Genomic DNA, 16,747 nt, shown 5'->3' with positions numbered 1-16,747 from the left:
ATCTATCAGGGATGAAATGCAGAGCAGAAAATACATGAAGCAAATTTATCTGCTTGTAAGTGTGCCTTGTCAGAATTACTGGCAGAAGTTAAAAAGGACACACCTGACTAGAGAAAAAAATATTAATGGCATCTTAATTTACTAAAAGTTTGAAGAAAAAACTTTTAAGGGCCTCACAGGGATGAAATAGAGGAAAGAGCATGGGTGCTGTAATGTGCCATTCAGCTAAGGGTATATACTCATAAATGGGCTACTGCCATAACACCCATGGACCAAAGTAGCAAATACAGCACATATTTTTATATATATCTATTTAAAAGATTTTGTTTTGGCATTAGCAGCTGCAATCTAAGAAACAATAGTGAAATTCTCTCTTACCAGAGCTTTGAATAAAGCTGACATGAAGAGGAAAGATTGTTCTGCAGAAATGCTGGAGGAAAATTTGTTTGTACAGATTTTGTCTCCCTAAGTCCAAGCAGTGTTCTTGTCCACTTACCGGACTTGTCAAGGAAAACAACATCCACAGATGTTAGAAAATACAGCCCCAAGCACCAATCTCACACAGCAGGACAGCCTCAGAAATAAATGTCCTGGCACCCACATGCTGACTCACGGCCAGGCTGGTGTTCTCTGCAAATTGGTTAATGTAAATTACATCTTCATCAACAACTTAAATAGGGATGAGAAAAAATTCAGATGGCTTAGAAAAAGCACAATCCAGTGGAAAACTCAATGACCATGGAAATTTTCTTGCCAGAACAAGGAAATTGCATATACTTCCATATACTGGAGATCAATACGGGTATTTTACCTACAGGAAAAAAATACAGGACTTGTGATCCAGCTGCTGTGAAGTCACAGATTTGTGATCTGGTTTAAAACTGATCTGTCACAAAATGTAGAATAACCAAAGAAATCATTAAGAAAGTTCTCTGGTATTTTCTGGCTGGCAAAGAATAGGCAATGGAGCAAAATTTCAGCACAGGGTTAAACCCAGCCTTGCCCAGAAGCCATCTCATTCAGAGATCATTATGTACATCACTTGGAACAGGCAGGGTTCCCAATGGCATGGGGCTGGGATGCAGTGGGAGCCCTTGCTCTGGCTCCAGGCATCCATGAGAAGTATTTCTCATGTCCTGTTGTAGCTCCCCCTTGTTCCTATTCCCAGGGCCCAGAAGAGGACAGAGTCACCTCTGTGGCACCTGGAGCTGTGGGTGCACAGCCTGGCTGGGACACAGGCATTCCCAGGGGATGCTCAGGGACCCTCGCAGGGAGAAAGCTCACCCTCAGCCCCTTCTGTTCATGTCAGAGAACCATTTCAGAGGGCTCCATCCTTCTGTTCTGACCCAAGGACTCTTTGGTGAGTGACTGTTCACGACGCACAGCTGGCATCCTGCAGTACCACACAAAACTCCTTCTGACAGCAGCTCCTGGTGTGCCCAGAAGCTGGAGCTGGGATTCCCTGCGCAGGGCAGAAGGGCTGGGCTGCAGGGTGCTGCTCTGTGCCTGCCAGCTGGAACAGGGCTCCCCTCTCCCCCAGCCCTGATGTGCCTCTCTCCCTTCAGCATCCGCCTGTCTCAGGAGATGAAGCAACGTGGTGATGGGTGCCTGGGGCTCAGACAGGCTATTTTTAGATCAAAGGAAGCCAGATGCTCATCAGATTGAAGGCAATTTCACCTCTGCAAGATGCAATTTCAGTGTTGGAAATTATGAGAGTTTAACAGAGCCCTTGAGGATTTCAACATTTGTCTGAAAATTATTTGGCAAGTCTTGAAGCAACAACATTGTTTTCTCAGTGTATCCCAAGTTCTGACAAGATAAAACCTTAGCAAAAGTCCTTATTTTTAGAGGAATGTCCAGTACTTGGTGAGATTGACCCGTACCATATTTGCCATTTCTGCTTAAAAATGAAGACTATTGCTTTCACCTGATCTGTTTTCCAAAATGAGTTCTTGATGCTGATCTTCCTGCTGAATCAGGAAACATGCAGTGCATGCTAAATCACCCAAACCAAAACAGTCCCTAACAGATAAATTATATCTTTTCAAATAATTCTCTTTACAATAGCTAAGCTAGTTTATGTTTGCTTTTGACTGGGTAGCATTTTTTTCTCTAATAATTTGATAATGGTGCAACTGAAGAAATATTCCACAGACACAGAAATCCTCAGCAGAAGACCCACGGTACATTACTCTGGTAGATGTAATAAATCTCATTTAAGAGCTTCAGAGATCAGCAATACTTTAAAATGGCCAGGAAAGAGCTACAAGTTGCTATTGCACTCACTGGTGTTTTCTCTCCTGGAAAGGACAGAAGCCTAAAGATGTCATCAGACGTGAAATCTGGTTTTCATCTCAGCCTTATTCTGGCCTCCTTATATACATTCCTGCTTCAGATGAGGTTTTTTGAAAGTATCATTTTTGGCCTCTGGGATTTAATTCCCACAGCTGCAAATTCTCAATGTCACCCGCAAGTCAGACCAACATCTGAATTATTTTTAACTATACCATAAAAAATTGATCCTATAACAATATATGGGAGGTTTTTTGAGAATATAAATTGTTCCAGAGTATTTCAGGTTTAGTGTTTTAGGATGAGTTTTTCCTTCTGAGGTGACAAGCATAAAGACTTCACCTTGCTAGCAACCAGCTCCTCAATTATATGCTTTCAATTACTTTTCAGACATAAGTGAGCAGACTGTAAGATAGAAGTGAGCACACTGTAAGATGGAAATGAAAAATACTGCAGGCAGCTGGAAAACAAACAAAACCAAAAGGTCTTCTTCCCATTTGCCTGCTCGCATCCCACCACAGGTTACAGTAACTCTACACTGCAGACAAGCAAATACTCCCTCTCCCCACCTTGGCCCAAAGGTGTTTCCTCAGCAAGCACAAGTGCAGAGGAGTGCTCAGTCAGAGATCTGACAAAGGGTCACTGGAAAATCCTGCCAGGATTTGTCTCTTACACATATTAAGGATCTGGGGATCTCACCTAGCCAACATTTGTTTTTAATGTGTTTCCAGGAACACTCACAATTCTACTGGTGGCAGAAACCACTGAGCACCTATCCCAGTTCTCTGGCCACACAACTTTGGCCAGCTCAGGGTCAAACTTCCCAAGCTGCGAGTCTGGTAAATTGTCTCTGAGGTCAAAGGAAAGCAGTGCAAAGAGCCTGTGACCTGAGTGGGGAAGACACTGGAGCCCCAGGTGTGTGTGTGTTAGCTCTTGCAGTCATCAGCTGCTCACAGAAAAGGTCCCAGCTCTGAGGAAAATGCTCTAGAGGAGCTGGATTTTGTCAGTCTCAGTAAGGCAGCACTGTGGTGGGCACAGAGGGAACAGGTTTCTGTGGGCAGTTTCAAAGAAGCTGTAGTTTCTGCAGTGGCAGGGCCCAGAGAAGATGCAGGTTTAGCTCTGGAGAGGGCACTGGGCACCTCAAAGGCACCTCAGCTGCAGGGTTTGGCCAGCAGACAGAGATGCAGCAGGGGCAGAAGGACAGGAGAGAATGCCAGGGAAGGAGCTGGAGCCCCTGGGCTTGTTATTTTGTGCCTCCCCAGCTCCGGTTGTCGTTGTGTGACTGCGGTGGTGGCTGAAGCCTCCCCCAGTCCCAGCAGACACTGTTAATAGCACAGCGTGGGTGACAAAGACTCCCCGAGGCCCCAGAGTGAAACAATTTAGAAACTGATTCAAAGCAAAGGCTGCTACTCAGATGCCAGAGCCAGTGATGCATGACACCCCACCAGCCCACCAGCAATGGCCAAAACATAGCAAAGAAATTGTGTTTGGAGAGTGATTTCAGCACGTCTATCAAAGCACAGTCGAGCAATTGATGAGCTTCTTGATTTTTTACCATCCCCTAGCAGGTTTTGGACCCAAAACTGGGGATCCACAATGATGCTAAAGAGCAAGTGGGAGGGAGAGTTGAGGCAGGTGAGTGTTAGAGTGGGACTTAAGGGATGATGCCTCAGCTCTGAGGTGTGGTCAGCATTAGGAGCAATGGCAGGCTTGTACCAGTAATTCTCCAGAAATTCTCTTAGAAAATAATTTGTGCATCAGGAAAGTTTTCTGCACCAAAGGTCATTCTGCAGAAGTAGAAACAAATTAGAAATTGTAAGGAACTCAGCCAAAAACCCCAAAAAACTGCTAGTGAACGTGTTTTAATTAATACAAGTTATTTTCCCTAAATAGAGTCTTTCTAGTAAGAGACCTTTCCTGCCCACTGTTAGCTACATAGCATATTCTGTAATTTACCATGCAGCTTTATCACACACACACACACACACACACACACACACACACACACACACACACAGACACACACACTCAAACACACACATTCAAACACACACAGACACACACTTTTCCCGGCCATTTGCTCTTAGCAGTGGGTAGGAAAGAGTCTATTGCAGCTCCTCACTGCCAGTAATGCAATAATTGGATAAACTGTGAATGCGTGAATGAGCAAGGCTGGGCTGACGGCATAGCCTAAGAAGATGAGGAGAGATCAAAAAGAAACAAAGGAAGGCAAGAGCACACACAGCCTGGTGAACAGGCCCTTGGGCATTCTAATGATGTCTCTTTCTGTTTTTTTCCCCAGCTGGGCTAGAAGCAATATTCAGCTCTCTTACATGCAGTAGGACTCAGTAGCATGTGCAGGGGTATGTATGTGTACACAGAGAAACAAGATGTAGGTTTTCCATTGGTGCCCATCTTCTCAGTATCCTCTGAAACAACCTGCATCATTGCCACTTTCTTGTGGTGGGCATTTGGGTTGACCCCTTGATGATAGCCTATAACTGCCACAGTCATATCTGCATTTGTTTCTGGCTGGGTACAGTACTGAAGTCCTCCAAAACCCACCATGCAGGATTTCAGCCAAGATATAGTCATGGGGAAACAGAAAAGAAAATCAGAAAGAACAAGAAAAAGCTTATTGCCAAACTCTTTTGTGCTGGCAGACTGTTCAGTTGACTTGATAATGGTATTTTTAATCTATATTAGGAAATAGCTCTCTCCCATATCCCCAGCATTGCTCTGGGAAGTTGCCCACCCTGAGCAGGATTACTGCAGATGGGTACACAGGCAAGGCACAGACTGCCTGTCCAAAACATGGGGGCACAGAAGGAGGAGCAAAGGAGGCTGGCATCACTACCTGTGGTGCTCTTTGGTGTCTGAAGGCTCAAAGCTGCCACCTTTGTGCCCCTGAAAGCAGTTATCCACCTCACCAGCACACAGGGCACAGGGAAGGCAGTGACTGGGGAGTTACGCAGGACATGGGCTGGGTGCTGCTGGTGGGGCAGAACCAATGAGCACCAACTTGGGTTGCCCTGTCTGCACTTTCTGTTTTCTCCTCTGTAGAGGACAGCCCCAGGTGCTGTACTCTACAACTGCTCATTGCTCATTGTCCTACTCCAGGTGGGCAGGACTGGATGAGGAGCAGCAATTTTTCTGCAAGTCCCGGAAATAAAATCAATGCGCTGGGCTGGCCCACTGCCTGCTATCTCCTGCACCTCCTCCAAGACCAGTGCCCTCCTTCTGGCACTGCATGGTGTCTGGGAAGGGAAGAGACTAACAGCTTCTCCTCCCTCGTTTCAGGGCACTGGGGTGCCCAGGGCAGCACATACTCAATCACTGTGCAGTCCCACAATTAGGCAGATGTCCATCACAATTTGGAAATCTCAGCTGCTTCAGCTGCTGGGATGGAAGTGTGGGCACAGACTTGGGTCTTATTTGAGTCCTTGTACTGTCACAGGCAGAAAGCTGCTCCCTGACACGTGGTGGAACGGCAGAGATGGAGACCTGGCTCCCAGAGTCAGGTTCTGGGAGCCACACAGAGGAAACCCTTCCAGAGTTTCTTGGATGGGCAACTCACCTGAGTTGTCCCTTTACCTCATCCCTTCACAAAAGGAGCACATTTTTTGGCTAAAATGTTTTAGATTTTCTCAGCCTGAGGCAAACACCTGGTATGCAGAATTTTGGCCCCAACAGTTGAAAACTGGCAAAGTCAAAAGAAAGAGAAATGGTGATGCTTTAGTGGAAAGTGTCAGGCAATGTTAACACTCCACCATAGTTCCAACTGTGTCACTCTCTGGTTTGGAATGCAAACCCACAGGTCAACCCAGTGTTTAGTTGTGTTTCTAAGCAGCCACAGAGATTACTGAAATGAAGTTGTCAGTTTTGCCCTAGGACCGAATCTACAAGGAGATATGCAATTACAAAGATCTTATCTGCCTTACCTGCTGGCAGTGTTTTTTGTCCCATTAAGACTTCTTAATGTAAACTCCAGGCTTTCTGCTTCCCTGTGCCATTGTTCTACCCGTTGAACTCATTGGCAAGAGACAGACTTGTTTTACTTCATCTGGATTTTCCCAGCAGGCTTGAACACAGCTCAGCTGGCTCCTACCCAGCAGTGATGGAACCTCAGGTGGGAGAGGTGCCCCCCTCCCCAGCATGGTCACTTATTGTAAATCAAAGGCAGCTCTGACAAAGGAGAGGGAGAATGATTCATCTGACTCCATCATCAGAAGGCTAAAGAATTGCTTTATTGTACTATACTGTGTACATTGTATCTGAACTGAATCAGCCCTGCACTCACTCTTGCTCACAACTGCTCACACTGCACTCATCTCTGATTCTCCCATCACTGTCCTGTGACAGTCTGACACACACACACACCTGGCCCTGATAGGCCAAGGGAACAAAACATCCTCACTTTGGGCAAACAATCTCCATATTGCATTCTACTTTAGCACAACACAGGCACAGCAAGTGAGGTAAGAATTGTGTTTTCCTTCTTCTCTGCTTGTGTCACAGCTTCTCTCTGTTCAGAGGGCATGTGAATAGCACAGTCACTCATGGGCCAGCATGGACATCTTCAGGTGTGCAACCTGAGGATGTCACAGGGACGGGTTTGTGGAGGGGCACACAGTCGGGGAGAGCAGGAGGTCAGGTGTCAGCTGATCTGGGACCCCTCTGCTGGCTGCAGCAGTGCAAGCCCCTGTGTGAGGCAGGCGGGTACGAGCTCTGCAGCAGTCACACAGATTTAGGTCAGATACAAGCCTTGACTGATTTTATTGACGTACACTGGAGAGTGAAGCAGTTGCTGCTAAGTCAGCTTAAAAAAGTTGGAGCTCAGCTTGTGTCAGTGGTGCCTGCAGCCTGCAGCGAGCTCCCCGCAGCACAGACCTTGCTGGGCTCCCTGCATGGCAGGCAGGGGCAGGCCATGGGCTCCAGCACCGGCACAGACCCCAGGCTGCAGCGTGCCTTTACAACACCCATCCTCCATCAAACAGCCCAGAGAAGAAACCTGCTCTGGACTTCCAGCACCCACTGTGGGGTCCTGAGCTCTTCCCATGCCCACAGAGGCAGTGAGGCCAGTCAAAACAGTGAAAGAAGAGTCCCAAAGTGGGGCTCATTTGAAAAATTCAAACTGATCCATGGGGATGATGCACCCATGGGGTGTCCTTCACCAGGGACCTCTTTCTGTATTAAAACTGGTCAGCAACAGCATGCCTTTTGCTGGCTTACGTGCTGCTGGATCTTTCACAGGCTCCAGGGAGGGAAAGTACAGCTTTGAGTTATGCAAAGGAGAAAAACATATTGCTAGATCATGTGGAGCTTATAAGCCTGAGTTTGCATTCCTAAAATACTTCAGTTTTAGGAACCTTTTAAATTTAACTCCCTGTAGCAAAGACATACTAACTATCACCTTGAGGTTTCATATTTGTGAAGCCCCATACTTTTGAGCTAGGTTACTACCAGAAAAAAGGTCAAGCATCCTCCTAGCAGATGGTTTCACAAGAGAAAATGTAAACAAACTCAGAAATCTGATATGAAGCAACACTGGTGTCCAGTCACTGACAATATTTCATTCCCTATGTAAAAAATAGTGGGCTGGTATTATTTGTAAAGGAAGTCAAATGAGCTGATAGAAATTAAGGCTTTTTTAAAAAACAGGAAGCCTATCATCATATCTACACTTATAGTCTGGGCTCTAGACGAAACTCCATCTTTTAACCATTTACGATTCTGGAAATAACTACCAGGAGAATTTTAAGTTGGTATGTAAACACTTAAACAAATGTCAGCAGTTCTAATACACTGAAATAATGCTCTCATGACCAAGAACCCATAGATATTAAAACTAACCTCACCTTTTCCACTGACTTCTCATTGCATATAAGACTAGAGAATTCCTTTCTGTCATATATGTACATTCTGAACATCAGGTAAGGACACAGAGTGTGCCTGCTCACCTATTAGAAAGAAACTTCAATCTGGGGAAGGGAGCCCTAGGTAGGCACACAAGAGAGGGGGATAAGATTCCTAAAACATTTTTGTGATCTTGCATAAAATACACTTACTTTCTCTTCTCTCTGGCTAGGATGTCTTTACCTGCATGGAATGGCCTGTCCATTGTACAGAGCCAGCATGATCCAGTTCTGATGTAGTCATTCAATATGAAATCAAATAGTTAAAAAATAATTATTAAATCATTTATTCCGGTCAAAAAACTATCCTGAAATATTGTGAGCCTCTTAACCTCAGTTTCAGGGGAATGAGAACTTAGCACCCTGCACTGTTGAATCCTGAAAGGAGGAAACCCTCTCATGGATAACACCTGGTCTCACACAAATGCCACCAAACACAGTGACTGTCACCTCTGCTTGTCACCTGGCACACAACACAGGTGGCTTTACAGAGGTATACAAGAACAAGACAAAGCACCCAAAGCCCATGGCCAGGCTGCAGCAATAGCTGGTTGTGGCATGGTCTGAGTGGGACAGTCCCATTCCCCCCACAGCATGCAGATCACTGTGCTCCGTGGCAGAGGCTTTCATTAGCCACACTCAGGGAATCCCAAACCTGCCCACGGGGTGACTGGGCTGTGTCTGACTTGCCAGTCTTACACACTGCAGGAGCATCGGGGGTAGGACGGTCGGGACAGACAGAGATGAGAGATCTCTGCAGCCAGGTCGTGGAACTTGGGGTTCATTGCAAGGGCCTGGGGGCAGGGCCTGCTGGGAGCTGCCAGCCACAGCTCGGAGCAGGCCCGAGAGAAGAGAGGGGGAGAGAGGGGGAGAGGGTGAGAGAGTAAAAGCATAAGAGAGTAAAAGGGGTAAGAGCACAGAAAAGTAAGAGCTAAGAGGCAAGAGCTAAGAGTAAGAGCTAGGAGGGGCAAGAAGGGCAAGGGAGCGAAGTTCCTGTTACAATACAATAAACTTTCTTCTGTGCTGAATATTCTAATTCTCACTAACCAATCTAGTACAAGATGCAAATCCTATAGCATTTCCATACAGCCTATAAGCATCATTAGATTACCATACTGTGTTACATTTTAAACCCTGAAAACTACTCTTTGGACCCCTTCTGCTAAGCTAGTGGGGTCTGTTCTGACCCTTGGGCCTGTCTGCTAGCAGAGGGTCCTGTTTCATCAAGAGGAGATTACCTTCAGCCAGCCACACCATTGTTTTCCAATCATTCAGTAACTAAGGTATCTCAGAGCTTGCTTTCATTTCAGTCTCACTTATAGTTTCTATATTCTCAAAATCTTTTGCCAGGCAATCATATTTATAAGGCTTTCCTGTTTCATCTCCCCCAACACACACAAGTGCTCGAGTGGCACTGTAATGGGCTATGATGAGGGGGTCCCAGCAGCCATTAGCCCAGCAGGAAACCCCAGCACACCCTTCCCTGCAGCATCCTTCACCCCTGCAGAACACAGGAAAGGGGCCAGCCTCAGACTGGGGGTTTTCTGGGCAAAGATTGGCTTGGTGATGTGCAAACTTTTCTTGCCAAGAAATTTTTTGGCATTTCCGGCTCTGGCAGTGACTTCAATATTATCTAAAAAATTAATTTCATATCTCTTCTAATTACTCTTGGCAAATTAAAAGTCAGTATTTAATTCTGTTTAACTCAAGGCCTGCTGCCCCAGGCAGCTGCAGCACAGGTAACCATGGTGGCTGTGGTGCAAAACAATCCAGAGAACTTGTGCAAGCAACATTTCCATGAGGGGTGAGTGGATGTGGAAGTCATAAACTCAACAATGGCTATCTGTACCCTCTTAATGTCCAGCCAGTGGGCTTCATTTCAGCAAACAAAACATCTCCCCCATCAAACAACAAAAGTCCAGTCTGCAGAGATGTGCTTTCATCAGCCTGAGCTGTCTGCACCTTCCCCTCACTCAGATTTATCACCAGAAATGTATCTAAGCCACAGCTCTGGCTCTGACAAGCTCAAAGCCTTTCCTCCATTCCTTGTTTGTTGAGGCGAGGGTACAGTGCTTGACATCTGCAGCCGTGCTGGAGCTCTGTACCTGGGCCTGTCACAGCCTGCAACTTCCTTGTGAGGGGAAGAGGAGGGACAGGCACTGATCCCTGCTCTTCTGTGCCCAGTGACAGGACCCAAGGAATGGCCTGAAGTTGTGTCAGGGGAGGTTTAGGTTGGATATCAAAAAAGGTTCTTTACCCAGAGGGTGTTTGGACCCTGGAACAGCTCCCCAGGACAGTGGTCACAGCACCAACCTGACAGAATACAAGAAGCATTTGGACAATGCTCTTGGGCACATGGTGTGACTCCCGTGGGTGGGATGGAGCTGTGCAGGGCCAGGAGTTGGACTTGATGATCCCTCAGGGTCCCTTCCAACTCAGTTTATTCTGTGATTCTGTGAAAAGAGGAATGGTCAGCAGGTTGAGAGAGGTGATTTTCCACCTATTGTCAGCCGTCACAAGACTGATCTGGAGTGTTGCATCCAGACCCAGGGTCCTCAATACAAGAAATATGTGGATCTGTTGGATCAGGTCCAGAGGAGGGCCACAAGGATGCTCAGAGGGCTGGAGCACCTCTCCTGTGAAGACAGGCTCAGAAAGCTGGGGTGGTTAGACTGGAAAAGAGAAAACTCTGGGGAGACCTTACTGTGGCTTTCCAGTAACTAAAGGGGCTTACAAAAAAGAGGGAGAGGGAGTTTTCATATGGGCAGACAGACGCAGGAGAAGGAACAATGGTTTTAAACTGAGAGAGGTCAGGTTTACATTAGATGTTAGGGAGTAATGCTTTATTGTCCAAGGGATAAGGCACTGGAACAGGTTGTTCAGAGAAGCTGTGGAGGCTCCATCCCTGGAAGGGTTCACACCCAGGATGGATGGGGCCCAGCAAAGGGGCTAGGGAAAGTGTCCCTACCCATGGCAGAGGGATTGCAACTAGGTTATCTTTAAGGTCCTTTTTGACCCAAACCATTCTGTGATTTTATAGTGAGGAGTGCTGAGACTCATGTCCATAACCAAATACTGCTCACAGGCTTTTAGAAAGTGGTTGGCCATATGGAATCTCAGGCCACATGGAAGGAACTCAAGCACTCTTATTCTGGAAAGTTATAGTTTGTATTCTCCACTGCTCTCACTCCTCCTTTCCCTTTGCTCCCCATTATAATGAATCCAGTGCACCTTTGTACAATAGCATCCTTCACAAAAGAAGTCAAAATGTGTGGCAGAACATTTAAACACAGCTGCATAGATTTAGTTATGCTATCCTCTCACCACACCAGTCAGGCTGAGGGAAACTGGACATTAAACAAACCCCTTGAATTCAAATGCTATTTGAAGGATGATTTTTTTGAGCCATGAGGAATTTTATTAACTTGTGCCACTCCTATGAAAGCATTATAATTCAGTGCACATCACTCAGCTAAGAAAATATTACTGCATCTCTATGGCAACCTGCAACGAAGAACATATTGACCATTCCCAAAGACACAGGGAAGTGCATTATTCCTGTACCACAATGGTTTCTACTTAGAGCATGCCTTCTGCTTATACATCTTAAGGATTAAAAAAGCCCCAAAACTATGAATTGTGAATCATCGAGCTTTCAGCAAAAGGTTTGATGGAAGAAGCATTAATTTTACTTCCTGTAACTCCTGCTTTGCACAGAAGAAGTGTAACTTCATTCATGCTGCCAACATTTCTCTACACCATTCCCAAGGAAAATACAAAGTCAACTACAGTATGTGCAATATTGATGAAAGCATGAAAATAAGGCCAAGTGTTTTTCTGCCCCTTTCATGTCTGATCATTTACACTGTTCACGTCTCCTCAGCTGTTAAAACACTGCACCATCACATCAGATGCTCCTTTATCCCCCAGAGCTTAGCTCAATGAAAGGGAGAAAGTACGCATTTCAAAAAATGAGATGGGTCTGGTACAAACTGGAAAAAAACACAGAGGACATTGTAAAAGAAAAAGGTTGCAGAGCATGAATGGGGCACAAAGATGAGATGCGGGGAAATGTGGCTGCTCTGCTGGACAAGGGCAGCATGCAGAAAGAAGAACAGGCAAAGAGCTACACACTGATAACACAGCAGTGGAAATCCATCTCCAAAGTCCTTTAAATGCTGTTCAGAAGGTTCACAGCAGGCTTACAGTGGAGAGGTGCTCCCTGATTCACTCATTATAATGCTTTTCAACAATGTTGGGACTCTTTGGCCAGACACAATGACATTGTACTCACTCTGTGTGGTTGTAAAATTGTAGCCTTGTTAAAGGCAGCACAGTTTGCTCCAGCTCCTTGCACATGCACCTCAATAAAGCTTCAAGCTTTAGGGCGTAAGTCCCTGCCAAGTAATGAAAGCTAGAAAGACTCCTTCTTGCTTAACAGATAATTCAATTTCTGACTGTTTCATGGTTTTTATAATCTCTCAGAAGCATATCAGCCTAGGAGAGGTGGTGCTGGAATAGAAAGACTGCAATATGTGTGTATAGTATGCTCCCTCCCCCTTCCTGTCATTCCTACATAGGAAAATTCAGTGGTTCTGGCCACATTTAAAATGTTGTACTGCAGAATGCTCCCCAGCAAAATGAAGAGGCAAAGAGCAGCAAATGATACTTTTAAAAATAAACTTGGCAATGCTGAGAAGTAGCAAACTGCAGTAAAACTATGTGCCTTCAAATCCATATCCATGATTCTGTGTCCAGCCAGCAGAGCACAGACAGAGCGGCTGGAGCTGGCAGCAGAGCCAGGGGCAGCTCAGCCCTGCCAGCACCAGCACTGCCAGGCTGCTGAGGAGAAAAGCTCTGCATTAAAATGCAGGAAAACAACTTCTCTCTATCAGTTTGATGTGATAGTTGATTTAACTTCTTTGTGCTCACCCAGCTCTCAGTGGCTGAGTTTTGTATTCCATGCTCTCAGAGAGCAGATGACCTACTTTTCTTGCTTTATTATTCCTGGTTTCAGCAGCCTGCCTCTCTGGGAGTGGAGGAGGAGGGCTGGTAGTGTGTTTGTGGAGGATATACAGCTGGGACTTGGTTGGGGAGTGATTTGGAGAGAAAAGGGGTAAAGCTTTTAGGATGGCTTCATGGTGAAAATGTATTCAGCCACACAAACCCTGCAGTGGGGAAGTCTGTTTACAGAGGGGTTTGAAACAAAAACGAGCAAGATGTAAAGTAAATCAACCTCCCTGCAGAGATGGGATGGAGGAAATGTGTGAAGGGTGGGAGGAGTGGAGTGAGGGGTGGAGAGTGGGGGGGGGGGGGGGGTTTGACCATGGGTGTCCAGGAGGAAGATGCCCAGGTTGACCCAGTGCTTCCAGAGCCCATTCCAGAGCTCCTGGTGTTTACACGGAGTGGAGTGTGCAGAGACAGGCTGGTTTTGGAGAAAGAAGATAAGGAAAGATGATGGCAAATGTGTTAAGTGAAAGGGGAAAAGAATAAGGTACGAAAGAAAGGGACAATATGCCTGAAAATTAAATTTTTGCCAGTGTAGGTAGATAAGTAGTTCAAATTCACCTCCTGTGCAAACGAGGAATTCTTGCTGATTTTGAGTAAACATGACTTCTAACAGGACCTGTGCTTGTAGCTGAAACCCTTTAGCATGACAGCAAGGCTTCATCCCACCTGAATGAAAGATGCAGCCAAATTTCCCTTGTAGGATCCAAAAATGCAAACCAAGGAACTGCCTCCAAAACACAGATCACACACAGAGAGGTGAGAAATGTCTTAGGTAAAGGCAGGATTTTTGCAGACGGAGAGCAGCACCAGGAGGTCACCCAAGTGAAGGAGAAGACTTGGGAGCATATTTGAGACAGAAAACAAAGTCAAGCATCTTTAGGATGAGGAGCTGTCTGGGACAGGAGTAGGACCTGGGAGCAGGTGCAATAAAACTGACATCTGTTTCAGCCTCTGTTCCTACTTCATTTGGGAAAAAACAAACCAAATGCATGTTCCTGGTAAGTAAACATTTTAATCAAATGTTAAATCCATATTTTAGTTGCCTGATGGAGCAGAGGCCAAATAAAAGCCAACTTTAATGGCCACAGAAAAGAAAATAATTATCATTCTTAGTGCATCTGAGCAGCCTTTCCCACACCCTTTGGGCAGCCTAGTGAAAGGCTTTTGCTGCTGCTGTAACTGAAGCAAGGTGCCTGCAACCAAGCCCAGAGTCAGGTGGGTATAAAAGTCAGGTGTTTGCCCTGGATCAGGAAAAGCTCATGACCTGCAGGAAGCTGTGTATTCCCTGATGGCTGTAGATTCCTTTCCCACATTTTCAATATTTGTACATTGAAATGCATTGGCATTCATGAGATTTGAGGAAAATAATTCCACTTAATACAGCATCCAAAGGTAAAGAACACTTCTCTGTAAAGGCGTAGTTTCACATTCCAGCTTACCTTTTCCAGTACAGCTAGAGAAAGTGTCTGAAAAATTATATAAGCAATTGTAATTGAAAACTCCTTTGTCTAACACTTTCTTGCAGCGCTGGTCTCTTAGGGCACAGACAGGTCAACAGGCCCTGACAGAAGACAATACTTATATATGTATTATCTCACACATTTTATGTACAAGTTCTTGAGCTGTATGAGAGTTGATTATAGCTATTAGAAAAACACAAAATAATGATGCACATAGCAATGGCAAAACAATGTCTGAATGTTTTCCTTCTCTTAGAAATGGCTTTTCTAGGCCTCAAAGCAAGAAATCAAACTACATGATTGCTGGAGAGCATGGAGAGAAAGAGTGCTTCGAGCAAGAAAAAAGGTAAATGGCATTTGTTTCCATGTCATCCACTGAGCAGGTGGAAAATCCAAAATATCCACTGAAGTGGAAAGGCAAGAGATGTGTTGAGTCTCTACTTTATTGCTTAAATATTTTCATGCTAATGAACCCCAGATGACAAGCAGTGCAGATAATTCATGAGTGAGTTGATTGCTTGTGACCCTTCAACACCAGGGAGGCATCAGCACTGCTTTCTGGAAAGCTCACCATAAGCAATGGAGATTTGCAATCTCCAGACACCAATAAACACTTCGGCAAAATTTAGGATAAGATATTTCACATAATTAACAGGCAGAGAAAATGTCACCAGCCTCTCACCTACCCAGAAGCTTGTCATGAACAGTCAATTTCACATCTTGATTTACTGAAGAAAGGTCCAAAAATTTAATAAGGAATTCTGTATTTCTGCCTCCCCAGAGGAAAACTACTTCTTAAGAAACCAGAGGACAGCATCTTTAGCTACTAACCACAATTGCAGAACAGCCATTGATTTAGGTTCTGCTCAGGAGAAACTGTGGCTGCTTGCTGTTTATCATCCTGCAAAGAGCTGATGTCTGTTGCCCTGAGCTACAGAAAAAGGCCAATGAGAATTAATTTGACATCAAAAGAAGAAGAGCCAAGCCATATAAGCCTTCATCAAAGGAGTAAAGCAGACGTGTAATTGGGAGCTCAGAGTGAGCTGGGTCTCTGCTCACTCACCGCAACGCTGCAGTGGATGGATCTGCTCGTGTACCCAGCCCTAGAGCAACCAGCACAGGGGGTTCCTACCTACCCCCTTCTCATTTCCTTTCTTCTCCCCAAACAGAAGCAATCCAGCCCTTGTGATGTCTACACTGTTATTCATGGCTTGACTTCCTTGGGGTTCCTTATCAGCGGGAATAATTAGTGTGAACACTAAAAGCCCCTCGGTGGGAATAAAGGGTCAACCCCACGTCCCCTAGCACAGAGCAGAAGCTCATTATCTTGCATGAATTCTCCATAAATTGTGGAAGCATATTCAGCATATGGCCTTGTTCTGCTTTTCTCCCCAAACCCAGAGCGAAAAATGTATATTTTTGTTGAAAATTTTCTCATATAAATTTGATTGGAAGTAAGAACATTTTTTTAATGGACTGTGTATTCTGCATCTGTGTTTCATGCTTTAAAGAGAAAATGCAGTCATTTCAGTGCAATTGTTTTATTTACACCAGTTTAACCAGAAAATAAATGGCTACAGTAATCTTCTTCTGAGTAAGGAATTGTGCAGTTCACACCAGGAGGGTAATCAGCAATGAAAAAAGTTGTATTTTCCTGACAAAGCTGGTAATTCATGAATGCTTCCATGATGGGCAAGAAACTAAACATTGAAATTACCTCAAGTCACTTCACATGACAAAATAACAATATTTTATTCATCCTCCCCTTTTGTCTTTTCACTTCAAACAAATGCAGGCCAGATGATTAACTTGCATTCAAAATCCTGGCCTCAGCAACAGAAGTCTTTACTCCAACTAAGCCCAACACTGTGAGGTCTCAGGGATGCACATTGGTTCTCTTGTAGGGTTTGAAGAGGAAAAATTACTGAAGGAGCTCAGTGATAGGGAATCTGAATGTCAGTTGTGTCTTGACATTTGATAAATTTGCTAAAAGAAGGATTTGATTAGACACCAGATAATAACAGTTTATAATTGGCAGGCTGAGGAGGAAGCAGGCATGGCCAGAGCAGC

This window comes from Melospiza georgiana, chromosome 1 (assembly GCF_028018845.1).
Source record: "Melospiza georgiana isolate bMelGeo1 chromosome 1, bMelGeo1.pri, whole genome shotgun sequence".
NCBI lineage: Eukaryota > Metazoa > Chordata > Aves > Passeriformes > Passerellidae > Melospiza > Melospiza georgiana.
This window is presented reverse-complemented; position numbering follows the sequence as displayed.